Raw genomic sequence first — 16081 nt, forward strand, 5'->3', positions numbered from 1 at the left:
CCATTTTAAATCTGTGTCTTTGTACCTTGGAATTGTGGGGGAAACGTTAAAAATAGTAAAAGAAAAATATAGGGGTAGCTAAGTGGTGCAGTGGATAGAGCACTGACCCTAGAGTTCAAATCCAGCCTCAAACACTTAATAATTGCCTAGCTGTGTGACCTTGGTCAATTCACTTAACCCCATTGCCTTAAATAAGTTTTAAAAAGAGAAAAATATAAGCAAGAACACAATGCATAATTAAAGTGGTTCTTATTTGATCTATATTGTCAATAGATAAAAGAACAGACATATATATATATATATATATAACATATATACTAGTATAATTTTTAAAGGAAGTTTAACAAATAAAAATGAATTCTACAAGGAATCCAAGAGTTTAGAAATTGTCTTTGTTAGTAATTTTTTTTCTTTTTGCCAAGTCCAGATGTATTAAAATAAAGAGAAATATATACAGTATGTATTTACATATATAATTTGTAATATCTTACAAAGGAGGGTGGTAGTAGATTGCAAACTTTAAAAAGCAGTAAAAAGTGGGGAGGAAAAAGTTACCATTAGAGGAGAGACACAGAGAGAAGACTGACAGAGACAGAAAGAAAGGAGAGGAAAGGATGGGAAATGAGGTAAAGAGAAGAAGAGGGACAGAGAGAGAGAGAGAGAGAGAGAGAGAGAGAGAGAGAGAGAGAGAGAGAGAGAGAGAGAGAAGCATAGTAAAATTTGGCAACTGATTGGATGATATTCTTTAAATATTAGGGGGAAAAGATCAAAGATATCTCCAAAGTTTCCTCAGTGGAGATAAAGATGTTTTAAGAAGATGGAAGTTAATAGTGAGCAAGGGGGACACAGCATAGAAAGATCATGATTTTGGAGTTGAGAAAAAAATAAGTGAGATGGGGAGAGAGAGATTTTTTCTACCTCTGGTCTTTGGAACCCCAAATTTTCATCTCAGATTAGGAATAGTAAAGGGAAAAGGTGATGCTGCTACTGATTATTAAAGATTTAGAGATTGAAGACAAAAGATTTAAGGTCAAGGAATTTGCACACTCTCTGGGAATTTAAAACCGCTCAGGATTTTATTATAGCAAATTAATACAAATAAACAGGTTAAAACTCCTAGAAAAACAGTAACCACTTTAAGAATAGGCTAGGTGAAGTTTGAGTGAAAGTGATTGAGAAAGAGATAGAGAGAAAGAGAGAGGGAAAAGGACAGGTAGCCATGAGGCTTGGCTTAGTCTGGCCACATGGCCAGGGGGGGAGGCCCATGTGCTCCATGTGGGCTAAGAGCATGAAAAAAACCCATCCTACTAGAGTCAAAGAAGAAAGAAAAAGAAAGGGAAGAAGTAGTGGCACTTCCTGTTGGTTGTTTGTAGGTTGGGCAAGGGGTGGCACTTGAGAAGTGGTCTTACACCTTGAGCCAGGTAAGCTACATACTGGTCCTTTCTGTCCCAAGGTGCTCCACTCCCAAGTTCAATATGTTATTTCCTGTCATCCCAACATCTACCACCAAGGTTAGGTGAAGGGGAAATTGGGATACAAGAAACAAAATGACAGGGTCAGGGGGTGACAGGATATAATCAACAATCAAGGTCAGTTTACATCTCAGGAGGAGGAAACAACCTTCCATAATTAACAAGATTTTAACATCATTAAAGCTACCCTTTAACTCAGCAATTCCAATTCCAGGTCTATATCTGGAAGAAATTATAAAAAATGGAAAAAGTCCTACATGTTCCAAAATATTCATAGAGGCTCTTTTTGTAGAGGCAAAGAATTGGAAATTGAGGGGATGCCCATCAACTGGGGCATGGCTAAACAAGTTATGGTACATGAATACAATGGAATATTATTGTTCTATGAGAAACCATAAATGATGGGACTCTAAGAGAAGCATGAAATGACTTACAGGATCTGATGCTGAGTGAAGGGAGTAGAACCAAAAGAACAATGTACACATCAATAACATTATGAGATGAACAACCTTAATGGAAGCAACTCCTCTTGACAGTCCAGACAGCTAGGATAACTGTGTTAGACTGCAAAACCTTTTTAATTTAATATAGTCAAAATCATCCATTTTGCAATTCATAAGTACTCTATTCTTTTTTTGGTCATAAATTTCTCCTCTTGTCATAGATTTGACGGAGTATTTCTTGATCTGTTAATTGATCTATAATATTTCCCTTTATGTCTAAATTTTACACCCATTCAGACCTTATTTTGGTATGAGATGTGGATCTATGCCTAGTTTTTGCCATACTGTTTTTCAGTTTTCCCAACAATTTTTTGTCAAATAGTGAATTCTTATCCCACAAGCTGATGTCTTTGGATTTGTCAAAGAGCAGATTGCTGTAGTCATTTACTATTGCTTCTTTTGTCCCTATCTTAACCCACTGTTACATTACTCTATCTTAACTAGTATCAGGCAGTTTTGATGACCATAACTTTAGTTTTAGATATGGTACAGTTAGACCATCTTCCTTTAAATTTTTTTTCACAAATTCTCTTGATATTCTAGATCTTTTGTTGTTCCAGATGAATTTTGTTACTATTTATTTTAAAATATTTATTTAAAAAATTTTTTTAATTTATTTTAAAATTTATTCTAAAATAGTTTTTTGGTAGTTTGATAGTTATGGCACTGAATAAGTAATTTAATTTGAATAGAATTGTCATTTTTATTATATTAACAGTCTAATCATGAGCAATTAATGTTTTTCCAGTTGTTTAGATCTGACTTTCTTTGTGTGAAGAGTGCTTTGTAATTGTGTTCATTCAGTTTCTGGGTTTCTCTTGGAAGGTAGATTCTCAAGTATTTTATGTTGTCAATAGTTATCTTAAATGGAATTTCTTTTTTTTTAATCTCTTTTCCTTGGGCATTGTTGTTCATATATAGAAATGCTGATGATTTATGTGGGCATAATTTAGTTCTTTGCACATATACTTAACTTTTTGACTTGGTTTCTAATTCGTTTTGTCACACTTTGTTATTAAAGGCCACAAAACAGGGTGTCTCAGCCCTCTTTCCCCGCTATCTTCTCCCTCCTTAGTTACACCCAAGGAACTTTTCTTCCAGGTTCAATCCATTTGCATCTTTATCCCACTACGAAATGAAGGGGGGAAATCCCCACAAGCAATAAGGGAAAAAATTGAAATCACAAATTGGAAAGCTTATGAACACAACAAATTTCAGTGTGTTTTAGCTGCGTGGCCAGAGATCTCATGGATTTATTTTGTCCAGTAGGGGGCTCCCGGTCCCCAACTATTTTAAAATCAGAAAAGTTTGAAGCGGCTGAAAACTTTTGGCTGAATATAATAACATAGTCTGAGAGGACACTACTGTGGCTCGTTGGTCTAGGGGTATGATTCTCGCTTAGGGTGCGAGAGGTCCCGGGTTCAAATCCCGGACGAGCCCTGTTTTTTATTTTAGAAATCTCCTCATTAGGATTTGTGTTTTAGATAATAGTTGTCAAAATTACAAAGCTCATATATTTTTTTCTCAGCTCCCCATATAAGAAAAAAACAACAACCCCTTCTGCAGGACATGTATTCGTTAGATTTTTTTTTTTAACCAACAGAACTGTGTACAAAATGAATAAAGACAACTTATACTCTATAATACTTAATATATATGGCCTAAGCAGCAAAATGTCATTCTTCATTGAACCTTAAAGTATATATACAAAAGACATTTAGAATATTCAACTCTCTATGACAGATTCTGGGAATACAAATGGCAAAAATAAGTCAATCCCTACGGTTTAGGAGTGTAGGATCTTTTGCAGAGAAGGATATAACTAGTTTCCATAACTAGTTCAAAAACAAATCACTTATTTGATAAATTATAGATCTCATTCTTTGCTGTGAACACAAGTTGAGAAAGTAGATGGTGCAGTTTTGAGTTTTAAAAGCTGGTACTCTGTATGATACAACTACCCCTAGAATAGTTATGAAGTCATTGTCTCCAGATGTGACTTTTTTTTTCCAAGTCACTAGTCCTTCTGCTGGTAACTACTATTGCCAAAAATCATTTATATGCTATTTAGGGAGGTACAGAAAGAAGGATAAGTATTTGTGGTTACAAATAGCATTTTTAATTTTTACTCTCTCCTATTCCCACTCTCTTCTTTGACCTCCAAGACCTGACTCTGACTTACAGCTCCTAATAAAACACTGGCTTCTATTAAGAGTCTATTTTTAGGGGGCAGCTGGGAGTACCTGAGTTCAAATTCAGCCTTCAGACACTTAATAATTACCTAGCTGTGTGGCCTTGGGCAAGACACTTAACCCTTTGCCTTGCATTAAAAAAAATTTTAAAAAGAGCCTATTCGCTTTTTTTTTAAAAAAAGTCTATTTTCTGTAGGTATTTAAACTATCAGAACTTCAAATTCCATCTAGTAATCCTTCAGTGTGTGTTTTTTTAAATGATAATTCCATCAAGATCTAGGAGTCAACCTTCTCTTAATAGATCTAATTACTGGTAGGATAATTAAACTTGTCTTTCAGCCCTATCAGTCACTGAGTGGATTGCCATTGCTATGCTATACCCATATTCAGAAAGCAAATACCATTACGAAGATTAAAAACCCCTATATTAGAAATTCCCTATGAGATCCTCAGGGCCGAGTCCAGAGCTCAAAGTAAATTTTTATACCAGGACATCAGAATTCATGGTTTGCTTGTGATGTTTTGGAGTCTTTCAACTGTCTCTTCAAAGGCTAGGTCCTACACCACCCTCAGTTCACTATTTCTATGTAGAAAACAGTGTAACTGCTGATTTCTTAGATGAAAAAGAGCAATAGAAAATGCAGGAAATTCTTAACCCTTCCTCATACTGGGTTCACAGGACTAGATTTCAGTTAGGTTATTAACTGCACATGAGGTGGGAGAAAAAAATGAAGGGTCCTTTATATACTTTTATGTGTATATTTTTAAATATAAAAATATTAAACTCTCAATGATGTCAAATGACATACTTGGCCCAGACCTTCAAGATGCCAAAGTTCTGCTCTTTTCATGGTTTGCATGTTAAGGGAAATAAGAAATGTATGGACTATTATCATTTTCCCCTTCTATTGTCTTAGTTTCGCATAACATAATTTGTTTCCAATTCCCTAGTTCTCAAGAGGAAGTTGAAGAGCTAGGGTATATGAGGAGAGGGAAAGGCCAAAGAAGACCCTAGGCCTCCTCTGGAATTTTGAATAGAAGGGAGAGATTTGGAAGACTTTTTAAATTAAGCTTGACTTTTTTACTGGGGGAAGATAAATTGTTGCCAAGGCTTTAAAATATAGTAAATTTCCTCTTTTTCTTAGCCACAAAGTTGCTAAATCAAAGAGTTACACTTACTTTATTGATAAGGAATGAAAACCAAGGACAAAGTCAAAGACTTTATGTTCTAAGTAGATAAAGGATACAAAGTAACATTTTCCCTCTTTTGTCATTCTGTTTTTATCTCTATTTCTCTCTCCCTCCCCCAATCCCCAATACAATTGATTCTCCCTTGAAAACAGCAAAGGCAGAGAGAGAGAGAGAGAGAGAGAGATTCTTGAAGTATCCATAGGGCCTAAATAGCTGGAACCTGTCTCTCCAAGATTTTGACAGGTATTAGATTTATTTCCATGATAGTCAATGTTTAGACAAGACCAGAAAGAGTCGGCTGGGTGGCACAGTGGATAGAGCATCGGCCCTTGAGTCAGGAATACCTGAGTTCAAATCCGGCCTTAGACACTTAATAATTACTTAGCTGTGTGGGCTTGGGCAAGCCACTTGACCTCATTGCCTTGCAGCAAGTTAAAAAAAATAAGACAGAAAGTATAATTAAGATTTGAGAAACTTCTCATATACCCAGTGTTAGTTTAGATGGAGCTAAGTCCAGTATTTTATGGCTTTAAAGAACATTAAAATTGTGAGAGTTGACTGAGAGAAGCTGAGCTATTTGACTGGTGAGGATGAATGCAGAGCAATAGATGGGAAGTGACTGCAACAACTGGATAAATGGATGAGGGAACAACCATGTGTGTTATGCACAGAGCTGAGCACTTTACTGATATTAACTCATTTGAAGGTAAGAATATGCTGGAATATGGTGGGTGGATATGTTGTCCAAGGAACTTAGATTCTCTTTCTCCTTTGAAATGGGTAAACTGAAGTATGTGGGAGATTTAAAAACCAAGAAATATTTAGTAACTATCTACTACATGCAAGAGTCCAGTGACCTTAGGCACTCAGGGAGTAGGGAGTAAGCTTAGCTACAGCATGTTCCTATCCTCAATGAGTTTATGATCTATTAGAGGTATCAAATTATAAGTTTCTCAAACTATATTCCTATATTTCTCACATTATATTTTATATAGATTCTCAAATTATATATAAAAAGACTGATTTCTTTGGAAAGTACTCAGCCTTCAGTTTATAGTCACCTTTGCCAGCAGGTGAGAAATCACCTATCTCCCCTATGTTAATTACAAACTAAGAAAAACAATGATCAGGATGCTTAAAACCCAGGAAGAGATAGCAATCAGATAATTTTCTATGAGGATGATTGTCTTTAAGGAGCAATTGAGCAACTTAATATTGCTCAGCCTTCATAAGTCAGGTCACCCAGGAGGTTAATGGTTTCTGTTATCCTTTGTTTTTGGATAAATAATCTTCTCTCTTATTTCAGGGTGGTTATCTTGGACAGATGACCTCCACCCATAGATTTATTTAGAGTAAATTCCAGAGAATAAAACTTCATTTCTGAATTATGTTTTCTGTCATTTTATTTTAATTCTTTTTTTAAAGGATTCCAGTTTTTTTTTTTTTTGCTCTGACTAGCAGCTATGCATGGGAATTTGAGGAGGGACAGGTCCTTCTCAGAAGGAAAAAAGGTCTAAAATTTTTCAAATTCCTACTCTATTATTCAAATCCTTGTCTCACAGATGTGGGATTAGAAAATTTTGATTTGGAAAAGGGGGTAATCTCACTCTTAACAATGCTGCATAATAGGATTCCTAACAAAACACTATGATGGATTTTGAGCTCAGTCAAATCTGGCATTGCAATGAGGTGAGTTTACCACTTTTTCAACTCAATTGTCCTATTTTTTTAAACCTTTGGGTGAAGTTGGAAAATTCTCTGAATTTTACCTCTGGTTACTGAAATTCTTGCCTCTAGTGAGAATTTCTTCTAGTTTAAGGGCTCTGGGTACCCCTCTGGTTTACATGCTTATTATTTGATGTTTGCTGGTATTCAATAATGTAAGACTTGGCTTGGGCCCCCTCTTAGTTTATGTGTTTGTGCTTGGGACCCTCTAGGATGAGGGTTAAATGGGGTCTCTCTCTTGTGTTGTCTGGGTATTTTGTAGTTTTAGAGGTTGTGAATTTGACACCCTGATATGTGAGACTTTGTTTAGGTAATTTCCCTTTTGTTTGTGTGTATGTCTGTTCAGGTATCTGTGCTTATTTGTTCTGCTCAATATTGGTATTTCTGCTATTAACTAGAACTACAGTTTAGGATGAACTAAAAGATGAAATTTCTTCATGTAGACTACAGACACCTGCCTCCCCTTTTCTTTCTCATAAAGCAAACAATGCCTTTAACTCATAACAACCTAAGCTCTCAGGAAGGCTTGCGGGAACCCTGCCTTTTTACCCCCTCAGTGATATTGGTGGATGGTGGTTGATAACAGTGTTAAAACCAAAAATTCTCTTTATTCTTTTTTTTTTATTTTGACAAGGCAGTGGGGTTATTGTATTTTATTTGACTAAATCTGTTCCATTTTTTTATTTTCTCTCCCCACCAGAGAATTGACTTTTATTCAGCTATCAATTCTCTCATTTGATTTTTTCAGCTGGAAAAATGGGGGGAAAATTGAAATTCTTTTCTCAAATTTGCAATTTTGATGTGCTCTGGAAAATTTTAAATGCAGAAACTGTAGTTTTGGTAGGAGAAAGTCTGTTTTTCCTAATTCTAAGTTTTAAGTTTGGGTCCAAACCCTCATGTTCCATTCATTTCTTTGCTTTGGTAACTTGACTGCATAGTCTCTCTCTCTCTCTCTCTCTCTCTCTCTCATATTGCATCTCATTCATGTTGGAGGCTTTTCTCCTCAATTCCTCACCTCTATCTCTGTAAATATAAAAAAAAGCAGATTATACTTTTTTAAAGATGTCATTTAAAATTTTTTTTATTAAAGCTAATGGGGTTAAGTGACTTGCCCAAGGTCACACAGGCAATTATCTGAAGCCAGATTTGAACTAAGGTCCTGTGCTCTATACACTGTACCGCCCCCCCCAGATGTCATCATTTTTAAGATTTCAGGGCCTAACTCCATATTAAAGCATTTTTTGAAAGGTATAGTGATTTTATTTCTATGAGAAATTGCACAAAAATGATCTGACCCTTTAGTAATAAGTTAGTGAATCAGGTTTATGTTAGAAGAAAGGGTTTGAGATAAAATCTACAGGAAGTTCTTTGAAGTTAGTCACACCATGTTTTAGCAGAAAATTAATTTTCACTGGACCAAAAAAGGTAATTTGTGAACTATAGTTCAACATGTGCACATAATGAAAAGATAAAAAATATATTATCAAATATTTAAGTTGGATTTAAGTCCAGATTTGCTTTGTGCTTCTAAGGACTGTTTGGGGTATCTGTAGGATACCCAAAATATTTTATATCAATTTGAGTTTGATAAGTTCTTATTTCAGGGATTTGTTTTTACTTTAAGACTGCATAAGAATAAGAGAAAATTTTTTTCCAAACTGATTTATCTGTATCAATTTGATGTTTCAACCTATAAGCTAATTCATTACAATTATTTGATATTAACAACTATTTGTCCAACTTAATTAATGAGTTCTTTGGAACTCTATAAATTCATAGTTCCATTGTTAAGTTTTGCTATTTTGATGTAGATTTTTGTTCTGGAGATATACTATACTTCCCCATGTATAAGATGCACCCTTTTTGAAAAATTTTTGGGTCTAAAACCTAGGAGCATCTTTTACTGTGGTTGTAGATTTTTTTTACTTGCATTTCACACTTTTCTTGCTTGCTGTGTTTGTGTTCATTGTTTCGCATTTGTTACTGGTTTATTAGGTTATGTTTTATTATGTTCTACCTAGAAATGACTCAGAAAAGATTTTCATATGGTGCTGAATTCAAATTCAAAGTGACCCAGTTTGTAAAAGTGAATGAAGTGAATGGAAATCATTCTGCTGAACATCAGTTTGGTCTTCCTCCAACTGAGAAAACAATCTGAGACTGGCTATGGGAGGAAGAAACCCTACTGAAAACATCATGGCAGAAGAAGGTCATGAGAGACAAGTAAGCAAAATGGCCTGAGTTAAAAGAGAGAATTGAAGAGATGGATTAGAGAGCAAAGGGCCATTGGAATTCCTATGTCCACAAATATGGTTCAGCAGGAGGCAAGAAGAATTGCTGATGAAAAAGAAGTTACTCATTTCAAAGGAGGACAGAATTGATGCTTCAGGTTCATGAAATGGAAAGGAATAAGCATGTGTACATGCTCCAGACTTGCCCAAAAGATGCCTGAAAGCTATGAGCAGAAGGTCCTTGAATTTCATAGTGAATAAAACTTGAGTTTAATTATGCTATTAGAATACAATTTTTTTTCAAATTTCAGACCCCCAAATTAAGGTTTGTCTTATACATGGGGAAATATAGTGTATTTAGAGCTCAAAGAATAAGATTTACCTCCATACTAATAGAGATCTTTAAGCATAACTGATAACAAACCCAAGGCAATAGAAAGAGGGCCTCATTTGAAATTAATTGTTGATAACATCCTCTGCTCCCAATGAATGTAACTCAAACAACTTGGATTTATTTTCCTTATGTTCCAAATTACTGTAATGAACTGCGACTTTGAATGTTTCTGTTTTAGTTTTCCTAGATCTTGTCCTCTTGATTAGCTACACACACACACACACACACACACACACACACACACACACACTATATATATATATGTCCTTGCTTACACCCACTACTGCAGTGAACAAGAAAATGATATCTGTGCTTTTTTTCCCCCCTCAGAGAACAGAAGCTGAGACTCCTTGGTCAAATGAAACAGGTTTGAAAGAACTTCCCTTCCTGCCCTTTGAAGTAGAATAAGAATAATTACATACTTCTTTTTTTAAATTTTTTTCTCTTTTGGTCTACAATGGTGTCATGCAATCCTTTGGCTCACAAGGAGGAATGATAGTGTAATTTGTAACAGTAGTTCTTGAAAACTTTTTTTTGGTATTAATTTTTTTCCTTTCTCTTTTTAAGCATAATCAGAGTCTGTAGTGTTTGATAAAACAATTAAATTTATTTTTGTTTTTTGTTTTGTGGTAAGATTATAGGTACTACAACACATTCTCTTTCGTAAGAGCTAAATTCACTGTTGATCATAGGAATTTGACATTAAGAACCTCATGAGGCTGAAGATTGGTCTTCTATCTGAGGCTGAGTTCAGATATAAAGGAAATTTATGTTGGATATATATGTCCTATGGGGTTAGCGGTCCAAGGAGTTTGGACACACTGCAGATGAGAGGCTCATTGGGAAAGGCTGGGAAAATAGTGTTTTAGCTAACTCTAAGGGCTGATTTTTCCTACCTCCGTTTCCCTAACATGACATTTGGAAATGTCTCACCTGGGAGATTTAAAATCTGTTTCAAGGCTCCACATAGCCCTCCCTGGAAACTAACGTCTAAAAAAAAGATTCTTGTGGTAAATTCATGTAATCATGTTAAGTGATAAGTGTAAAAAGTAATAATGTAATTTCAATTTATGTCTATTTTTTTGCTTAGTTACTTGTAATTATAAGTTTAATAGGCAGTTAGACTAGCTTTGGCATCTATTGTCAGTTATATATTCCCATAAGAATTAAGATTCTTTTGCTTTTCAAAATGCTAAGGGTATGTGTAAGCAAGTATGATAAAGTTTTTGTGACACAAGGATCTAATTCTTTATCATAACTATCTCAAATTCTGCTTTAAGGAAAGGAATTTTAGTCAATTAAGTATAACCAAAGAAGGATGATGTATGATCTATCTTCAAACTTTTTCCTCTTTTAATTTTTGTTAATTTTAAGAGGAATTCATTTTCAGCTAAGATTTTAAAATTCTTTTTAATCATAGGCCAAAAGATTAAAATTGTTTTTGTAAATCATCTGCTAGAAATACACTGTTCTAAAATGATTATCAAATGTATAATGCTACAAACTGAAGTTGAAAAAAAATTTAACTTTGTATTAGAATTTTTATTGTTATGGAAGTTCTTTTTGTTAGTGGAACAGCATCTTCCAATGGGGGAAATAAAATAATAATGCCAAGGATTAAATTTAGTCCTTTAAAACTGAATTGTATAAAACTGGTTTGGTTTTCAAATTCTCTATTTTGTAATCAAGATTTCTATGTAACAATTTACAAATAGATTGCAAAATCATAAATTGTGAACTGACAAAATTTGTGCTGAGACATTTCTTTTACCAGAAAGGAAGATACCTACAAGTAACTTAAATGTTTGTTGCAAGAGTGAGGTTAAATGACTTGCCCAAGGTCCTGCAGCTACATAATTATTAAGTGTCTGAGATCAAACTTGTACTCAGGTCTTCCTGTCTCCAGGGCTGGTGCTCTATCCACTGAACCACCTTACTGCTCCTGCTCTTAGACTTTTTGTTATTTAATTAAAGGGGACCATCCCTTTTTGATCTCTTTAACTTTCCACTTAACTCTGTAAATGTGTCATTCATCCATCCTTATCCCACCCCCCACCCATAGACAGAGCTCACATTTGTTCCCTGCCCATTATTCTAGAAACCTTAGGTTTCCAAGAGATGCAATCTCTCTGTCCAATATGCCCTTTATTTGGTTTTCTACACCTCTTTAGTTGAACTAGAGCTGACATAGTGGCATCATCTTTTCTCAAAATGGGAAAATGAGAAATTGTAATAAATTTCTCATAACTGCATTTCTGGTTTTAAAAAAAGCTGATTTCTTTAGAAAGTACTCAGTCTTCACTTTACATCCAGTTGATGAGAAGTCAAGATACATGAATATCTTCCGCTACAAACTCAGGAAGACAATGATCAGGATGTTGGAAAAATTGTCTTGCCCTCATGATGCTTAAAGTCCAGAAAGAGATAACCTATATTTTCTGTCATTTTATTTTAAACATTTTTTAAAAGCTCACAGAGGATTGAGAAAAAAATTATCATACAATGTTCTATTGTAGTTTATTAGATATAAAACAAATTGCTAAAAAATATGTATGGGGGGGTTTCCTATAGTAAAAAGTGTGTCTGAGAATCATGACTGGCTTCATGAGGAAGGCAATATTTAAATTAGACTTGTCAGCTCAAAGATCCATAGATGGAGAACTCCAAGGGACCCCAAAGACCATCTGATACAGTTTATTCATTTTGTAGATGGGGAAACTAAGACCCAAGAGCATTTGTGACTTGTTCAATGTCATGCAAGTGGTTAATAACTATAAATCTTGTGAATTTTCCAATCTTTAGGTGTTATTTCACCCACAGCCACAAACACACTCTCTGCCCATAATGCAAGTTGATAGTAAAACCTCCAGAGTTCTTTCCTCTTCTTAGTTACCACTTTTTTCTCTTAGTACTTAGTATTTAGTTTGTAAGTAATTTATAGGCTCTTGTTTTTACAGGGAACAGAGGATGTGATGGCCTAAAAGCAGTGATGCACAAGTAACATAGAATAACATTGTAGATATCTTGAAGATTGGGGAAAAAATAAAGCATTTATTAAACATTTTCTAAGGGTCAGACATTGTGCTAAGCCCTAGGGATACAAATATAAGCAAATATGACAGTTCCTGTCCCTGAGGAGCTTTACATTTTAATGAGGGAAGACAACACATAAAAGGAAGGGTCCCTAGAGAAGTGGCAGGTAAGAAAACGTCCAGGAAGTGGTATGGAGGCCAGATTTCTGGCAAGATAAGGTTAACACTTATTTTACCCTGTCAGACCTGGGGACCAAAAGGTTGATTTCAAGATTACTTTTGGTGGGGAAAGAGGAAAGGGAAATAAAAATACTGGGCTGAACTTCAGGCATTCTGGTGAAGAGATGATCAGGAAGTGGTTTTAAACTTCATTTGGTGTAAGGATAAGCAACAGAGAAGAGATGTAGAGGAATTCAGCAGATAGAGGACCTTAAAAGATCACAGAGGATTGAAAAAGAATTATATCTCATGGTAGACAAGAGAAGGAGAATATCCTCTCTTATGGTCTGTTACCTCAGGACCTGTCTTAAGGAGTGGTTTGTGAATTGGCTGGAGGTGGGCTACAGTAATGGCTGAATTCTTCTCTCTTGGCCTTGGAACTCTAAAGATATTGTTATTGTTCCCCTCCTCCAGAAGAGGAATCTCCAGGAAGAATACTTATAAGGTTTTTAGGGGAATAACTTCTATTTAATGAGACTAAGCCATTCCACATTAAGGACACAATTATTTATATATTAGGAAGATAAAGGAGGGGAAGCCTTGACCATGATGACATTTTAAAGAAAAGAGATGTTAGACAACTGACTAACTAGTAATTAGATCTTGAGATCTTTTTTTATTTGACAACACTGAATTTTTATGCCACTAGTCACAGGCTCCACCAACACCCTTAATTTTTTCCTTTGCTCTTCTACAGAAGAACTTTGCTTTCATGATGACTAGCTACTTGGGGAATTTTCCTTTTTCTAGGACTTTGTAGTACTCCTGTTAACAACATCAATAATAGGGGCAAGCCTTTCCTTGTTTTTGGCCACATTAATCTTGATCTACTCATTGACCAGTGTCCAAGGTTGACAGTTGGGCAGTAGCCTTGATATTTCTTCAAGTGGTAGTGCCTCATAACAACTTTCCTGAAGTAATCTGATATTTGTTGAAGCTGATTCAATGATGGTGCAGCCCTCCCACATTGCTGTGATCTCCAGGGTGCTTCCAGTGCTTGCCAATGCACCTGATGGTTGTGGCTCTTGAGTCTGGGGAGCTTCCATGTCTTCCTTAACTGGGAAGGCAAGTCACTGCTTGCCAGAAAAGAGAAAAGAAAAACAGATCTTATTCTTAACACAGAACTTTTGGGAAAGATGAGGTAACAAGGAAAAACTGTTATATTGAATTTATTGGTTAATTCATAATGAATAAAAAAAATCTTTCCTTTATTTTTTTTATATCTTTCAGACTATAGATCTAGATAGAGACACTGTGATTATCACTTGGAAAGCTAAAAGAGAATGGAATCTTAAGAGAAATCCCTAGCAGGCAAAGCCAAGATGGTGGGTAAATGGAGGGACTCCCAAATTCCCTTTCAAACAACTTTAAAATAATGCCTCAAAATGAATCTGAAGAAACAGAACTAACAAAAGGATAGAATGATATAATTTTCCAGGCTAAGACAACTTAGATGATCAGTAGAAAATGTCTATTTCACTGGAGTGAGAATGGAGCATAAATCCAGTGCAGGCTCTGCCCTGATAATCCAGAAGCAGGCCTTGAGGGGTAACAATAGAAGTTTTTGGAGCTCAGAGTTCACAAAGGGTAAGGAGGTCAGAAAACTGGTCAAAGGGAAATTACAGGGGACTCTACTGGCATTGGTTGCAGGATTTTGTTGGCATTGCCCATAGAAAGTTCTGCATGGCAGTCTCAGAGCAAGGATAGGAGTTTTTTGTTAGTTCCAGAGTGAAAAAAAGTGCTTGTGGTCACTCCAAGATCAGAGTACAGTCCAGGAGAGCAATGATCACAGCTTTCCTTAAATCATACCAACTTGGAAGACCTGAAAACTCACAGGACCCCTAGAACTAGCTCTGATAATAGTATGAAAAACTTGGGATACTTGAGACAGTGTTCTTTCTACTCTAGGAGTAGAGTTCAACTTTTATATAAAATTAAAACTCAAAAAATAGGCTAGAAAAATGGTTGGTTCTTCTCTTTTGTTTTCAAAGAAGACTAAAATGACACTACCATGTAAGAGACATATTTCAGTGTGTCTGACTATGGTTGATCAGAACCCTATGAACCTGGAATGTTCTACCACAGTTTGGACACAAATAATACATGGGAACACCTGGGATGGATTCTCTAAATCTGCATACCTAATGTTTCCTTTGAACTGCTTCAATTCTGCCTTGCTCTTAGAGACCATGAATAGAACATGCCATACTGGGTGTTCCTGTGCTAAGTGCCTTCCATGATGCACAATTAATTTCAAAATTATTCAGAGAGACCTTGAGAGTGTCCTTATATCACCTTTCCTGATCCCCCTATAATTGTTTGCCCTATGTGAGTTTTTCATAAAAGTCTTTTTGGCCTTTCACATTTTGTTTCACATTTGAACAAGATGGCCAGACCACAGAGCTGCACTCTCTGTAGTACACATTTGAATGCTTGACAATTTAGTTTTAGAAAGGACCTTGATGTTTGGGGAAAATAGACAAACAGAGAAAGAACATCCTGAGCATAGAAAGCCACTATGATGATAGGGAAGATCAAAACACAAATGTAAAAGAAAACAACAAAATCAAAGCAACTACATGTAAATGCACAAAGAAAAAATCTGAATTGGTCTCAGGTCCTGGAAGAGTTCAAAAAGGGTTTTTAAAAATCAAATAAGAGAGGTAGAGTAAAATTTAGGAAATTAAATGAGAGTGATGAAATAAAATTGTGAAAAAAGAATCAGTTACTTGATAAAAGACAAAAATCCACTGAAGAGAACTCCTTAAAAGATAAAACTAATGAAAAGACCAAATGGAAAAGGAGGCACAAAACTTCACTGAAGAAATAATTTCTTAAAAGTTATAATTTGGCATGTGAAAACCAATGATTTTATGAAACATCAAGAAACAACAAACAACATCAAAAGGATAAAAATATATAATATTTAAAAACTCTTTGAGGGGTGGATAGGTGGCACAGTGGATAGAGCACTGGCCCTGGAGTCAGGAGTACCTGAGTTCAAATCCTGCCTCAGACACTTAATAATTACCTAGCTGTGTGGCCTTGGGCAAGCCACTTAACCTCATCACCTTGCAAAAACCTTAGGAAAAAAAACTTGAGTTAAGTCATGAACAACAATG

At 35.4% G+C, this 16081-nt stretch overlaps 1 non-coding gene and 1 pseudogene across 1 annotated transcript; one reads left to right on the top strand and one right to left on the bottom strand.

Moving 5' to 3' along the window:
* Positions 1-3343: 3343 nt before the first annotated feature.
* TRNAP-AGG (transfer RNA proline (anticodon AGG)) lies at positions 3344-3415 on the top strand. The gene has a single exon. It is a non-coding gene; the product is annotated as a tRNA-Pro (tRNA).
* Positions 3416-13604: 10189 nt separating this feature from the next.
* Positions 13605-15150, bottom strand: LOC141522798 (large ribosomal subunit protein uL15 pseudogene; annotated as a pseudogene).
* Positions 15151-16081: the final 931 nt, after the last annotated feature.

This window comes from Macrotis lagotis, chromosome 4 (genome assembly GCF_037893015.1).
Source record: "Macrotis lagotis isolate mMagLag1 chromosome 4, bilby.v1.9.chrom.fasta, whole genome shotgun sequence".
Lineage (NCBI taxonomy): Eukaryota > Metazoa > Chordata > Mammalia > Peramelemorphia > Peramelidae > Macrotis > Macrotis lagotis.